Source organism: Dasypus novemcinctus, chromosome 14 (assembly GCF_030445035.2).
Source record: "Dasypus novemcinctus isolate mDasNov1 chromosome 14, mDasNov1.1.hap2, whole genome shotgun sequence".
Lineage (NCBI taxonomy): Eukaryota > Metazoa > Chordata > Mammalia > Cingulata > Dasypodidae > Dasypus > Dasypus novemcinctus.
The window spans coordinates 35,758,118-35,771,588 of record NC_080686.1 but is presented as its reverse complement, the minus strand read 5'-3'; the positions used below and the strand labels follow the sequence as shown (position 1 = coordinate 35,771,588).

At 40.9% G+C, this 13,471-nt stretch overlaps 1 protein-coding gene across 1 annotated transcript in view; it reads left to right on the top strand.

Moving 5' to 3' along the window:
- The first annotated feature begins 2,579 nt into the window (after positions 1-2,579).
- C14H8orf89 (chromosome 14 C8orf89 homolog) overlaps positions 2,580-13,471 on the top strand; it is a 71,994-nt gene continuing 61,102 nt past the window's right edge. Inside the window, exon 1 of the mRNA XM_058275650.2 lies at positions 2,580-2,723. The gene's annotated coding sequence lies outside the window, so the exon portion shown is untranslated. The remainder of the gene's footprint in view (positions 2,724-13,471) is intronic.

Here is a 13,471-nt window from a genome sequence, read left to right as displayed (position 1 = left end):
TAAAATCAAGGTGTCGCCAGGACCGAGTTCCTTTTGGAGGCTCCAGGGAGAATTGGTTCCCTTGCCTTTCCCAGTTTCTGGAAGCTGCCTTTATTGTCTTGGCTAATGGCCCCCTCATCTTCAAAGTGCATCAGTCCAACCTCTGCTTTCATATATAACTCTCCCTAGTTTGGACCCTCCTGCTTCTCTATAAGGGCACTCCCTGGTGGTTACACTGGGCCTACACAAATAATCCAGGATAACCCTTAATTTAAGCACATCTGCAAAATTCCCTTTGCCATGTAAGGTACCATTCACAGGTTTTGGGTGTTAAGGTGTGGACATCTTTGGGGGCATTATCCCCAATATTCTCCACCCCCATTGGTTATTTTTTTCCTACATTAATAGATAGTTGCAAATATGACAACCTGCTTTTATCTGTCTTCCATCTTAGTACAAATCACCCTTTCTTACTTAAGACTTGTGCAATGTTTGGTCTCCCTTACCTGTCCTCCCATTCTCCATAGCAGCCACTCTTCAAAAAGCAACTCTGATCCTCCCTACATAAATCCCCTTTCCGCCTGTGGTCCTTCTGCTGTACTTGAGTTCTAATTCAAACCCTAGAGTATGTAATATGCAAGGCTACTATCTGGTACCTGATTTTTGTTATTTTTTATTTCTGCCTCCCCAGCTATATTTTTATTTCTAAAAAATGCCAAGCTTCTGTTGTAGGGTCTCAGCTAATCCTTTTGTCTAGAAAACTCGGCCTCCAGGTTTGTGTACTTGGCCTCTTTTTAATTCTTAGATCTTCGCTAACATTGTCTTCCACCTAACCCTGTTTTTCTTCATAGTGTTTCTTAACTGTCTGAAATTCTTTTTATATTTACTTGTTTATGTGTTTTTTCCATTTCCTCCCCACTATAAGGTTTGAGTCTTATACTGTGTTTTAGCATTTAGTGGAACACTGCCTGGTGCATTGTATGTACCTTTGTTGTTCAACTGAGTGAATCTAGCCTCCCTAGGACAAGAACCATTTGAAAGTTTTGCAGCTTCTGGCACCTTGTAGTCCTTGGGTATTGGAACGGTGAGTGAAAGGGGATTGGAATGTGGATTTATGAATTTTTTTTAATTTGCAGGACTCAGAAAATTATTTTATTGTATAGGCAATTAGAGGTAGGATCTTTGGGTAGAATTAGAGGTGTTCTGTAAGAGTTTTACAGGAAGGTAGATTGAGAAGGGAGAAAATACATCCTGAAAGCCCAGTATAGGCAAAACTTGAAAAAAAAAATGCCTAATTTATAGTCAATTAAAATACAAGCATAAGTATGGAAAATGCTAGGGGGATAAAGGAAATGGTTCATGCTGTGAGGATTGGAAAGTTTCACAGAGGTGGACACTTGGTAATGGAACACCATGAGCAAAGGCATGGGAATAAGAAAATGGGATAAATGGTGGGTGAAAGGTATTGTTGGAGGCCATTTAATAATAAAACATACTGTCACTTAACTGAGAGTTATCAATCCACATAATTCTAAATTGCTGATTCTCCTCTTTGCATCCCCAGAACTAAATTCTTAATTGACTTAGAGATGGGCCCCAGTTCTCCATGTAATTTTTAATGTGCAGCCTACCGTCCTATTAGTATTACAGTATCCCCAGTTTGTAAATGAAGAGATAGTTTGCCTTTTGGCCAAGGTCACACAACTATTCCATGTCTGATTTGAGTTAGTTTTCTTAAACAGAGTAGCTGAGAAGAGTTAATACCGAACTTAGCAAGTCATGAATGAGAACTGAGAAAAGTGGTCTGTCTCAGGCAGTTTCAGGAGTTTTGTAGGATCTGAAACTTAATTACCAGGACTAAAGCTTGCACCCCTAGTCAGGGTGAAATTAAGAAAGAAATTAAGGCAGACATTTGGAAAAAAGATATAAATGCTAAAATCCTACTGTGGGAAAGTAGAGCCCATATCTCTCAGATTAGGGAGGGGACTCACACCTAACCTCTCACCAAAGGGCCTAAACAAAAGAGTCATAGAAACATCGAATCTGAGCAGCTTGGGTGAGAGAACTTGCCACTTAAATTGGACGGGCTAGCCGGGTATTGCTGGAGTAATTTCTGAAGGGTCCAGACTCCGTAGTCTTCGTAGAGGCCGATTACTTTGATTCTGGTAAAGTTTTGATAAACTGGTTTGCAAACAACCTAGCACCCTGAGCTCCGAATGTCCACTGCCCCCTCATACCGCCTTGGCTCTTTGTACCTTGGTGCCCCACTCACCTTGCATCACGACTGGCCCCTGTTCGCCTAGACCCAGCTTCGATTCAGGCTCTCCGGCGACAGCGACCCGGAAGGTGGCGCCTACAGAACTTGCCCCACGAGGCCCGGGCGCCTAGCAACGGCGCGCGCGGGAGGGCGGGGCTCCGGGAGCCACCGGGAGCCGCTGGGCCGGCCGGGCCGGGCGGGCTGCGCTGCGCTCCCTCGCCAGCATCGCCGGGCTGCCGGCCGCCGAGCATGCTCGTTCAGTGTGCGGCGCCCGGGCGAGCGCGCGCCCGCCCGCCGCGCCCCGCGGCCAGACCCGCGACACGGCAGGGCGAGCGCCCAAGATCGGGTCGGCGCCGGTCCACTGCCGGCTCCCGCGCTGCCCGCTGCCCCCGCTGTCGGCGCTGCCCCCGCCGCAGGAGCCTCCGACCCAGGCGCGACCGGACAGGCTCGCCAAGAAGCCCCTCGCTTCGGTGGAGCGGCGGGGACCGTGAGTGCGGGCGGCCGGGCAGGTCTCCCGGAGGAGCCCCGGCTGAGGAGAAGGGGTTTAGGAGGGCCAGGGAGATCTCGCCAGGACAGGCTGGAGGGAGGACGGCCCCGGAAATTGTCTGCTCCGGTGCGCTCCCCTGATGAGGAAACGGGCCAGAGAAGCCAATGGGCCTTTCCCAGGATTCTCTTGTAGCACTTTGTGAGGGAAATTGGTAGGAAGGCAGGGGCATGAGGACCTGGCCCAGGCTGTAGTGAGCGGTCGGATTACGGTGACAGATGAGGATGAAACCAGGGGAATGGGGCCTGCCCGCCGGATTGGTAGCTCCCTTAGGCAAGTTGGTATTTCCCTTGTGCACCCCTCACGTACTGGTGCAAGCAAGCACACAGCACACACGCATACATCCCTTAAGTGGGCATACCTCCATCTCTCCTAGTGTATAAACTTAAGAGGTGGAGAGAGTGTGTTTCCTTTCTTTGATTGCCACTGTATTCCTCTTTTCCCACACTTCTACCCATGGGGACCAGGATGGGACACTGAGCATGTTAGATTGTTCAAACCCCATTTTCATCGCCAATTTTGCCTTGTACCTTTTCTGATTGACCTATAATTTGTGTGCTTTTTTCCCCCCACAAAGTGTTAAAAATCCTAGTGAAGATTGGTTTAAATCTATACTGCTTTTCCTCTACAACTTTTTTGGGCTCATAGGCTTCATGAAAACTGGGTATCTCTGTGGGGAAAATGCCAACAATTTTAAGTTCTTCCTTACGTTTTAAAATCGCATTACATTATAATACATTAATGTTTTAATGTTTCTCATTCAAACAGCACAGAAGTACATACAATTAGAAGTGAAAACCCTCTTTCTATTCCTTCTCCCTTCCTAATTTAGTGTTTATTCCTCTATTCTTTTTTCTTTCTTTCTTTTCTTCTTTGTCATAAATGGGATCATATATGAATTCTTTTGAATTTTTCTTTTCATTTATAAGATAGTATAATACCTTACCATGTCAGTTTACTTAGGGCTACATTGAATGTTTTGTAGTATAGATGTAATTTATGTAACCTTGCTCATTAAGATTGGTTACAGTTTTTCCTTATTATAAACAATGCAACAATGAACATTCTTACACATGGGAACAGTTCTATAGAATGAATTTATGGAAGCAGAATTGCTGGGTCAGTGGTATGATATGTACATTTAAAATTTTTTGACAGAATCTTGCCTTAGAAGAAATCTTTTACCAGTTTATGTTTCCATCAACAGATTTGTGAGACAAACAAGTTTGGGTTTCTTCTTATTTAATAACTAAAATAGTAGCTGGCACTTATTGTTTATTGCATTGTCAGGTACTGGGCTGAACACCTTACAGGCATTTTAAAATTTAGTCCCCACTGGGGCAATGAGAGTTGGAAGCACTATTTTTTTTTAATCTTTATTTTCTCTTTTTTTTTAACTTTTTTTTTATTTTTAAAGAAGCTTTAGTTTATATAAAAGTTACATAGAAAATATAGAGGGTTGTGAATGTAGCTCAAATGGTTGAGCACCTGCTTCCTGTATGAGGTCCTGGGTTCAATCCCTGGTACCTCTTTAAAAAACAAATGAAAAAACTAACTCTCCTTGGTTGGCAGATATATTATAGCTCAGTGTTTGACCACCTCCTTCCCATATGTGAGGTCCTGGATTCAATCCCCACCCAGTACCTCCTTTTTAAAAACAAACAAACAAAAAACCAAAAAAATATATATATATATGTGGCATTCCCATATACCCCACTCCCTCCCCCTCTCACATTTTCCCGTTAATTACTTTTTACTTTAATGAGGTACATTTGTTACAGTTGATGAACAAATATTGAAACATTACTGCTAGCCATGGTCTGTAATAGACATTATGGTTGATACTTCACACCATACAATTTTATAGGTTTTGGCACAACATGTAATGGCTTATATTCATCATTGCAATATCATGCAGAACAATTCTAATACCATAAAAAAATGCCCTATGTTCTACCTATTCTTCCCTCCCCCTTCCTTCACAACTTCTGGTTCTTTTGGCATATGAACAGACTGAAGATTTAAGTATCTGGGGCATATATTTAATGGATATAGTACTAATTATAGGTTCAAATAAAAGGGTAGAAGAGTCTTGTGTAGGGAAATTATAAATGAGTCTAATTCTGTTACATTAAGGAAGTAGGTTATTGCATGTAAGGCCCACTGATGGGGTGCCGATTTCATGGTTGTGTGCCTTGCCCATAGCTGTCCTTAGAACCCTCACGCTCTGTTTGAAGCTTTGGTTACTAGGACAGTGAGATCTGTCTGAGATGTGTATAACGTAACCTTTGGAATGACCTCCCCACTCACTCTGAAATCTCTTAGCTGTAAAAATCTTTCGTTATTTAATGTTTTTCCCTTTTGGTCAAGGTCTTTTTCCGAATGCATTGATCCCTTGGTGCCACAGAGGCTTATCCCTGGGAATCATATCCCATGTAGGGTGGTAGATAATGAGTTTATTTGCTGAGTTTGGCCTAGAGAGAGGCCACTTTTGAGTAACAAGGAGATTTTCAGGAGGTAACTCTTAGGCAATAGATATTATTAGGCTAGATTTCATTTTTACAAGTATAAAGTTCATAAATACAAGCATAAGTATTGAAGGCTTGGTATATTGGTCTTTTCTCTTTTATTTATTAGGCTCTGCTGTGTACTCTAGAGATTCTTGCCAGTCTATTAGAGAATGTAGCAGGACTCCTCAGGATGGTAATTTAATATTTTGTTGGTTATTGTGTGGGTCTCCACCCACTGAGATAATACTCTATGAACACATGAGTATATTTATTTTATTTATTTATTTATTTATTTATTTATTTTTTAATTGACTTTGTAATAATATTACATTAAAAATATATATGTGAGGTCCCATTCAACCCCACCCCCCCACCCCCCCTCTCCCCCCCCCAACAACACTTGTTCCCATCATCATGACACATCCATTGGATTTGGTAAGTACATCTTTGGGCACCTCTGCACCTCATAGACAGTGGTTCACATCATGGCCCATACTCTCCTCCATTCCATCCAGTGGGCCCTGTGAGGATTTACAATGTCCGGTGATTACCTCTGAAGCACCATCCAGGGCAGCTCCATGTCCCAAAGACGCCTCCACCTCTCATCTCTTCCTGCCTTTCCCCATACCCATCGTCCACCATGTCCACTTTTCCCAATCCAATGCCACCTCTTCTATGTGGACATTGGATTGGTTGTGTCCATTGCACCTCTATGTCAAGAGGAGGCTCAGATTCCACATGGATGCTGGATGCAATCCTCCCATTTTCAGTTGTAATCACTCTAGGCTCCATGGTGTGGTGGTTGTCCTTCTTCAACTCCATCTTAGCTGAGTGTGGTAAGTCCAATAGATCAGATTGTAGGTGCTGGAGTCTGTTGAGGCTCAGGACCTGGCTATCACATTGTCAGTCCAGAGATTCAAATCCCCTAAATATATCTTAAACCCCAACATTAACTGCACCTCCAGCACATTAGCATGAAAGTCTTATGAAGGGAGATCCCATCTGAGTCCAGATTCATCACACATAAACACCATTTCCAAAGAGGGGCCATCTGCCCTGGTAGTTAACCCCATCGGCCATGACCATAACTCCCGTGGGTCTCTTTAGCCCTCAAAGGAACCAATATCTGGGAGTTGTATCTGCTTTATCTGTCTCTCTGACTCTGCTCAGTTGTGCATGAGGGCAATCCTTCTGCCAGCCTCCAGACTCTTTTTTAGAAACTCGTAGCCATATAAACTCATTTCTCCTTTCCATTTCCCCCTTACTTTAGGTCAAACAGCATTTTAAAGTCATGGTATTTTATGTAGACATGGATATTCTGCTGATCCGCATTGAACCTTCTGTATAAGGTCATTTTCCAGTTGCATCATCAGTTGGTAGTTGATAGTGGTCCCTCGTTGCCAGGGAGGCTTATCCCCGGGTGTCATGTCCCACGCTGGGGGGAAGGCATTGCATTTACATGCTGAGTTTGGCTTCGAGACTGGCCACATTTGAGTAACATGAAGGCTGACAGGAGGAAATTCCCAGGCACAATGTTGCTCTAGGCCTTGTTCTTATTTTAGGTTTATCAGCTCACAAGCATAGTCATTAGCATCAGGGGCTCACTGTTGAACCCTCACTCCCTCCCGGTCCCCGCCACTGTACCTGGGAGACTGTCGCTGCTCCCCTAGGGACCACGACAGAGCACCACTGGCCAGGAACCCAGTACCCCCCCTGCTGTGGTTTTTAATTGTTGCCACTATGAGTATATCCAAACATTACCATGCACCCTGAACATATGTTCTGTACAGCTCCCTGTCAGCCATATATCACCTGTCATTGGTATCCCATACCAGTATCCCTCCATTGCCATTGTTGAAACACTGTGATCCAGAACTCCCCGAAATTTGAAGCCCAATATAATGTCATGGTCCCTTACTAGGGAATGGCATATAGCGATGGGTTTAAAGGATAGATAAAGAACTTGGATAAAGTTAGATAAAGAACTTAGATAAAGAATGTTGACTTGAAAAAATTCCACATCCTATCTTTTTCTTTTTTTTTTTTTCCCCCCCTAATTATTCAGCTTTTCTTCACAGGAGTCCTAGACCACAGCAATGTATATATATAATATACAGCACTCCCACACATCCACCAGAAAACCTTTTCCCTTCCACAGTGATACTCTTATGCCCTATTCATATCATATTTACTTAAAGTGATATACAGAGTCTGAGACATTAGCTTTCTAACAAGGTGACATCTGTGCTTACATTATGGTGCATACTTTAGGATACACAGTTCTTTACATTTTTAGTTATCCTATGTTTTACATTATGGTTTACATTATCAGTCTGTCATCTCCTATATGTTATGGTGTAATATTACATGTTTTATATCCATCCTTGTGTACTCTCAAGAAACTCCTCTCTTACCCCCCATTTACTTTGGTTCCACACATTTAACGTCCATTTTCCCTTCCACCTTGGTGCCCACAGTGACAGCCAACCTCCGTTTCCTGAGGAGCCACTTCCAGAGATAGATGGAATAGTGTTCAGGGCCTAACTTGCTCAACTGCCCCAATGCCCTGGGAGCCACCCTTTCTCTCGAGGGATACAGTTCCCTCTATTTGATGGCATTAGTCCTCCCCAGGATGTGGGTCCACCCCCACTCCCACTACTTGGGTTTCTACCCCATGGTGTCACCCACTCTGGCAGAATGAGCATTTAGACATTCCCTAGGAGCCCGTCCTGCATCAGACCCTCCCCTCCGAGCATTCTAAACAGGTAACCCTCTTTATTATATTTTGATAAGATTTTCTCGGCATTTTACTCTCCACCAACACCTGACCCTCTCCTGTGTTCGTATGCTACCCCTCCCTCCCCCCACTTTTGGGCAACGTTACCCATCCGTCCCTCCCCAGCCACCCTCAAACCCGCAAAGCCCCAACCAAAGGCACCCCCTTGCCCCCCTTTTATCTCTTCTTTGTGTTCATACTTACCACCATCTCGTCTTAAATTCCACCCCTGCAGACATCGGCTCATATCCTTCCTCCACCCTCCGATTTCCTGTAAGCCTATCGTTCAGTCTCTTGCTATCTAGGGCAGCTTGTTTACTTCATATCATTGAGGTCATGTAGTATTTGTCCTTCAATGTCTGGGTTGCTTCACCACATGAGTATATTTATATTTCATAGAGGCATGCCCCAGGTGCCCTCTTCCCCACGCATCCTCCCACCACCAACACTATACACCAGTGACCCTCTCCTACCATAGTTTGGAGGTACTTTTATTTTCTTCAGTGTCTCTTCAAGGTCAAAAAGAAACTACAGACCACTTTGCCCAGCATTCACATTTGTCCATGATCTCAGCCCAGTCTTATTCCAGTATTTCTCACAAGGCCCCTATCGGAACCCCTCTCTCTGGACTAGAACACCAGTAAAAGAGGTTATGCAAATTTAGTGCAATTAATGGCAACTGAAGCAAAAATGACTATAGGTAAATGAATCAGACTTAGGCCTTAATGACTGCAAGCTGGGATATTGTCTCTCAAAAGGTAAAGAAACCAGGACATAGGCTCTGTGAACATAGGAATGTTCACATAAGAAGCCACTGCTGAGGGAAGTGGTTGTGGTTCAAGCAATTGAGCTCCTGCCTACCACATGGAAGGTCCCTGGTTCAGTCTTTGTGCCTCCTAAAGAAGACAGTGAGCTGGTGCTATGGGCAGGCCTGGCAAGCTGATAAAACAAGATGATGCAAAAAGAGACAAGAAGAAAAACATGGTGAGAGACACAACAAAGCAGGGAACAGAGGTGGCTCAAGTGGTTCAGAGGTCCCAGATTCGGTTCCTGGTGCATCCTAAAGAAACAAGGAAGATGAACAGACCACAGCAAGTGCAAACAATGAGGTGGTGGGGAGAAATAAATGAATAAATAAAATTTTTTTTTTAAGATTTAAAATAAAAGAAGCCACTGCTGAGCCATCTGCTAAACGTAGGGAGTCACAAAGGAATATTGAAACTGCATAACATATTTATCCAAAACTTAGTGGTGCAAAGTAATCATTTACTGTGCGCATGGTTTCTGTGTGTCAGGAATTTGGACATTGTACAGCAGGGACAGCTAAGCTCTGCTGGGGTCTTAGCTAGAAGGTTTGAAGTTTAGGGGTTGGATTCATTGGAAGGCTTTCACTCACATGTCTGGTGATTGATTCTGGCTATCAGCTAAAGCCTTAGCTAAGGATGTCAGCTACAACCTCTATGTGTGGCTTATCCATGTCACCTGGCTTCTTCTCAAAATGATAGTTGGGTTCCAAAGTGAGTGTTAGGAGAGAGAGCCTGCCAGGTGGAAGGCATATCACTTTTATAACCTAACCGTAGAAATCACAGTGTCCCTTCTACTGCATTTCATTGGTTGAAGCAGTTGGAAGGTTCTGCTCCATTAATTTCAGGAAAGAAACAGACCTCACACTTAATGGGGTGGAGTCAACATCACATTGTAAGAAGAGCATATGGACTAGAATATGTATTAGTGTAGTCATCTTTGAAAAATATAATCTGCTACAAGTACCTTGACCCTGAAAAAACTAGAAAACTATCACCCCTTGTCCCGAGGAGGCTGAGTCAGCTGCTAGAGGTTAGAGCTTCATGCCCTGCATCAGTTGGAGTCTAGATTCTGAATTTATATGGTTCAAGGATGTCAATCTAAGAAATTGATCTGATACCTCTGAAATACAAGACCAGGCAGAGACCAATGGAGACCCTCTCTGTATAGCAAAGGTTCCACAGTTTAGGGAACTCTAGACTCTCATAGATAGCAATCTCTCTAAAAATGAGTTTGCAAAGATTACAAATTGTGTAAGGAAATGAATCATAAGGAAGGAGACTTAGATGCAACAAATGGAGAGTTTGCATGTCAAGAACTAAAAATAATGGAACATTGTGGAAAAGAAAAGGACAATATGGAAAGGAACAAAAGGAATAGAAAAATTTCCTATAATATGTGAGATACTTTGGCATAATAGTCATCCTACTCAAAATGCCAGTAGTGTTTGGTTTGAGAAACTGAACAGTAGAGAGTAAAAAATGAATTGCAGAGAATTCAAATTACTAAAGATAGTGATTGAACATTCATTAATGTACTCATTCCTAAAAGTCTATTGAAATAATAGTAAAGGATTAAAAAATTCAAGTGGCATAAATTCATAAGGATTTATGAGAATAACAGAAGATATAACATCAGAATTTAGAAGTTGGAATCAGAATAGCATCAGATTTCTCAACAGTAACACTGGAAACATAAATGATGGAAGAGTACTGTATTAGTCAATGAGAAGGGTGCTGATGCAAAATACCAGAAAGTGGTTGGTTTTTATAAAGGGTATTTATTTGGGGTAGGAGCTTACAGATACCAGGCCATAGAGCTTAAGTTACATCCCTCACCAAAGTCTATTTTCACATGTTGGAGCAAGATGGCTGCTGATGGCTGCGAGGGTTCAGGCTTCCTGGGTTCCTCCCTTCCAGGGTCTTGCTTCTCTCTGGGTTCAAGGTTCCTTTCTTCCCAGGGCTCGCTTCTTCCTGGGCCCAGTGTTCCTCTCTTCCTGGGGCTGGCGTCTCTTTCCTCTGTGAGCTTACTTCCCAGGGCTCCAGCTTAAGGCTTCAGCATCAAACTCCAACATCAAAACTTGAACATCAAAAACCCTCAGCTGGGTCCTTTGCCATGCCTTTTATCTGTGAGTCCACACCCAAAGCCCCAATCATAACTCAATCGTGCCCAGGTACAGACCAGATTACAAACATAATCCAATATCTATTTTTGAAATTCATAACCATATTCAAACTGCTACAAGTACTTTCAAAATTTTTAGAAAAACTAACCTAGAATTTGTTTCATAGCACAAGCTATTAATTAAGCTTGATGGTGAAATACAATTTTCAGACATGTGTATTCTCAAAATTTTTTACTTCTATGCACTCTTTCTCAGGAAGCTTCACCAAAACAAGGAAGTAAAACAAGAACAAGAAAACTTGCTTACACACACATATACATATTATAACTTTTAGAAAATACAGCAGTGTGATATTGGCTCAAGGGTGGTCAGTGGAATCAGTGAAACAGTATAAAAGGCTCAGAATCAGACCCAAGTATTTAGGATATCTTGACATTTTTATATCTTAAAGTAGGAAAGGATTACTTAAATGTGACATTCATAAAGAAATTGACAAACTTGATTATATCAAAATTAAAATATTCTGTTAGGATAAAAGACACTATAAAATTAAAAATAAATAGTGGAAGAAGATATTGCAATATACAAAGCACATAAAGTTAGTACTCAGAATATATAAAGAAATGCTATAAATCACTGGAATAAGACAAAACCATCTACAAAAATGGGCAAAAAATGGGCAAAGGAATAGTCAGTTCACAAAAGAGGAAACCTAAAAAGCAAATAAACACTGATTTTCAGGAAAAAAAATTAATATAACAATGAGGTACTATTTTACATCCAAAACCTAGCAAAAATTAAAATGGCTTAATCATTACAAGAATACACAAGTATGTGGGTTTAAGAAACTCTTATAACCAAACACAAAGTACTACATACTATATGATTCCATTTATATAAAATGTAAATATAACTCAATTTATAAAGACAGATTAGTGGTTATGTAGGACTGGAGAAGGATAGAGGAATTGAGAGGTGATTGCTAAGGGATATGGAATTTTTCTTTTTTGGAGTAATGAAATTGTTCTAAAATTTTTTGTGGTGATGAATGCACAATATTGCGATTATACTAAAAGCCATTGATTGCACACTTTGGACAGATCATATGGTATGTGAATATATCTCAATAAAACTGCTTAAAAAGTGAATAAATGTGCAAAAATAGCCAGAAATAGCACCTGTGGACAGCAGAGGAAGCATAGAGAGATTGAGAGGTGAAGAATTTTCTTTGTTTATTATTATATTATGATTGAAATAATGAAAATCCTTTAATAATGATTGTAGTGATGAGTGCACAACTTTATGAGTATAACAAATATCACTGAGTATACATTTTGGATGGGTTGTATGATTTATTAATATGTATCAATAAAATCAATTAGTTAAGAAAAAATTTTAAAAACACATCATATACAAGTTGATATAACTACTTATTCAGTATAAATTGATATTAGAACACAAGAAAACAATTTAGTAATACCATGTAAAGTTAAAAATTTGTACATCTCAAGACCCAGTGAATCCAATTCTAGCAATATACCCTAGAGAAATACCTGCACACATGTAAAAGGAGGCATATAGAAGGATGCTAACTGTGGCATTGTTTGTAATATTGGAACGTTGGAAACAATTCACATGACTATCTGTGGGAGAATGGATAATAACCATATATTCATAGAACTTATAAACAGCAGCTAAGATGAGTAAACTAGATCTATATGTATAAATAAAACCTGATCTTGATTGGGAAAAAAAGTTGCAGAAGGTGTGTACAACTTATTTATATAAAATTAAAAGATCAGAATAATTATAAACAGACTTCAAAGATTCACATTAAATTTATAAAATTGGTTTTCTCTGGAAAAGAATGAATGAAAGTGGGGGTAGAAAATTTTTATTTCTTTTCATGAAAAAGTACAAAGAAAACTTGTAAATTCTTAAACTTTGTTAATATTGGGTGGTAGAGAAACATGTTTGTTTTGTAATTCTGTGCACTTCTGTATTTTTAAAACAGAAAAGATAACCTTCTAAAAAGGAGATGGAATGTCTTCTATTGTATACTAAATAATATTATATTTAATATATTTATTTATTGTAATTGTTTGATGATTTCTTTATGGGTTGAATTGTGTCCTCCACAAAGATACGTTTAATTTCAAACTCCCAATTCCATTTATGTGTCCTTATTTAGAAATAGGGTCTTTAAAAATGTAATTAGTTAAGATAAGGCTATAAACCAATGTGATTGCTGTCCTTATGAAATGAGGACATTTGAACACAGACAAAGAGATAGACATGAGAGGGGAGAATGACAGGTGACAATGGAGGCAGAGATTAAAGCACTGCAGCTGCAAGCCAAAGAATGTCATGGATTACCCATAATCACCAGATGCTAGAAGAGGCAAGGAAAGATTCTTCCCTATAGGTTTCATAGGGAGCATGACCCTGATGACACTTTGCTTTTGAAGTTTTAGCC